Below are 2,820 nucleotides of genomic sequence, written 5' to 3'. Positions count from 1 at the left end.
CTGTGCAATACCTTTTGTGCAATACTTTTGTAAATAGTCAACGGTGCAATAGACTCAATACTTGAAATGTGCAATTCACTTGTATTTTTATTCCTATTTATTCTATTTATCCCCTTCGTATATTTTATTTATATTGTCTCTGTATTTATATATATGTGTGTGTGTATAACTCTGTAACTTCTGTCGGTGCTGTGCTTTTTTGGAAATCGAATTTCCCAGAGGAACCCACCCGAGGGATTAATAAAGTTCTATCTAATCTAATCTATTTATATTATATTATCTGTATAGCACTTTAGAGCACACCTTTCACTTTATTAAAAGCACTTCATCAAGTACTTTATTTAGCATTGCACTTTAAGCATGGATTTGCACACAAGAAGTTTAATTATTTATTGACGATTTATTGGGAACTTTAAAATCAGTTGGTAGCCTTATTTCAGATCCTGGTGGTTGTCTGTCAGAAGAGAAGAAGGGTGATTGAGATTGTGATTAAGGTTCACCAGTAAGGAAAACTAATTCAAATGTGTGTGTGAAATATAGGAAAAGTGGTGCAAATAAGTAGTGATGTGACGTTCTGTATCGAGGCTTCGAAGCTTGTGTCGAGTAATGGAGGGGGCGTTTCCGCGATGCGCGGAAGGCTTGCTTCATTTGTGGGAGGAGCTGAAAATGATGACGTCCGAAGCCTCGCTGCCCGGCTGTACCACGTGACTGGTTCATGAAGTGGTTCGCATTTGCCGCGAGCTATGACAGAGATAAACCCCTCAGACTTCAGTCAAAATGTGGGTGTTTGATGGAGAGTTGCGGTTAGTGAGAGTTTGGAGACAGTTTGGAGGTTTATGAGAGTGAGGAGAGAAAGTCAGGAGAGAATGGAGCCAGCTAAGAAGAGGAGGATGTCCTCCCCTGTGTGGGAACATTTTGATCTTATATCTCCCAACAAGGTATGTAAATTTCTACAGAAGATGTATTTTCATAATACTGATGGTGCAATACAATTTATGTTAAGCTGTCTGTACTTTTGTACAAGGTGAAGTGTTTGCTATGTGCCAGGGAGCTGGGATATAACAACAACACCTCATCCATGCTTAGGCACTACAGAGCTTTGCATGAGAATAGGGGGAACAGCGATTGTGGAGCAAGACCAGGTGAGCATCAAATGCCATGATAATACAGCATGCAGTAATGTTACTAAATGATATAACAATATTATACAGCTGTTATAAGTTACGTGTGTGATATTTATATTTGTGCTTTGTCTTTATTGTCTTTCCTCAGCAGAGCAATCTCAAATAGATGAAGACCTGGTTAGCATGGTGATTGAGGACTCCCAGCCATTTAGCATTGTGGAGGACAAAGGATTCAAAAGATTTGTTAAATCATTAAATCCTAGCTATGTTCTCCCCACTAAAAAGGTCATAAAAGCAGTGAAAATTTAGTTTTTACAGAATAAAATGTGGGCAGGACTGAGGCCTCAGTGTGTAGCTGTCCATACCTCAACGTTACAAAAGCACCACCACTGTCCACACCCCAACCTCACCTCACAGTAAATGATCATTTCCATTTTAAGCATTTCCAAATGATCATTTTCCATACTGCCAGTATAAATATACACAGTATACTGCATCACTACAATATAGATGTTTTACACACTCCTTTTGTTGTTGACATTTACAGGCTGTGTGCAAAAGGCCACACTCTTCAAATTCATGCCAACTAATATTTTTACGTCCAGTAGGTGTCCTACTAGAGCAAATGAAGCTTCAAGACGCTTTGCGCTGGGGTGAACCAATTGGATGAAAAGCTTCAGTGCTTCATGAAGCTTCATCTGCCATCACTACAAATAAGTGTTTGTCTTTCTTGCCTGTGTCCTCTTCAAGGTGTTTGGGCAAATGTTTCCCCGGTGGTCCAGACACCATTTAAAGGTTCCGGGAGAGACCATTGATAAAGAGAGTGTGGTGAATCTTTTTGTGCTTGGGTTTTTTTTTTATAATATTGGGTTTGGTGTAAAATTAAAGTGTGAAATGTTTATTAATATAAAAATGTGAAATGTATTTATGTATTTATTTATTCTAATTGATATATTGTATACTGTGGGGGTGGATTTGTGCTGTGAAGAAGCTCGATGAGTTAATTGTTGTAAGGAGAGCTGTATAGCAAATAAATACTTTTTGTACCACTACACTTGTCTTGGTCCATCTCACTGTGTTTCCAGCCGCTAAGGGCCGCCTTGTTACATGTAATTAGATTTTTTTAAAGAAAAAATGCTAAAACTAAATGCTTTTATTTCTATTTTAGTAGAAACTCTTACAATAGAAAACTTCTGTTCAGATGAGAATTGAACAAATACTCAAAACATAATTTGATCATTTCTGGAGCAGTCTTCAGGAGCTCCGCATGTCAATATGCCAATGATAAAAATGCGTCCTCCTAGATTAAAATATTTTTAATGTTAGATTTAATTTACAGTCAGCTCTTAAAAATAAGATCAGCATACCAAGGAATAAAGACGAGCAAAATATGCTGACATAATATATGTCAGCACATGTCTTACTCTCCAAGTAAGACTTTAAAATTAAATAAAACGATCCAGTAACGGATCCCAAAAAAGTTGATCCTGTTCATCTGGATGTAGCGTTTTCAGCGGGAGAAATGCTTCTCCTCGATTCAGAGATGGTCTTTCACATTTCACGTTGATGACCCCCTTGACTCCCCACTCAGTGTTCCCCCCTGTCCATTGATCGTTGATCAGTGGTTGTTGATCAATGGCCATGACAATTTGCATATTAATGATCAAGAAACTCACCTTACAGCCCAATGTTAGCC

General features: G+C 38.1%; 1 long non-coding RNA gene across 1 annotated transcript; it reads left to right on the top strand.

The window, feature by feature from the left end:
- Positions 1 to 719: 719 nt before the first annotated feature.
- On the top strand, positions 720 to 1,440 carry LOC308395282. Its single transcript, XR_013971368.1, has 3 exons — positions 720 to 938; positions 1,025 to 1,142; positions 1,273 to 1,440. It is a non-coding gene; the product is annotated as an uncharacterized lncRNA (long non-coding RNA).
- Positions 1,441 to 2,820: the final 1,380 nt, after the last annotated feature.

This window comes from Rhamphochromis sp. 'chilingali', assembly GCF_963969265.1.
Source record: "Rhamphochromis sp. 'chilingali' genome assembly, chromosome: 4".
Lineage (NCBI taxonomy): Eukaryota > Metazoa > Chordata > Actinopteri > Cichliformes > Cichlidae > Rhamphochromis > Rhamphochromis sp. 'chilingali'.
Note: the sequence above shows the minus strand (reverse complement) of the source record. Positions and strands in the feature narration are given on the sequence as shown.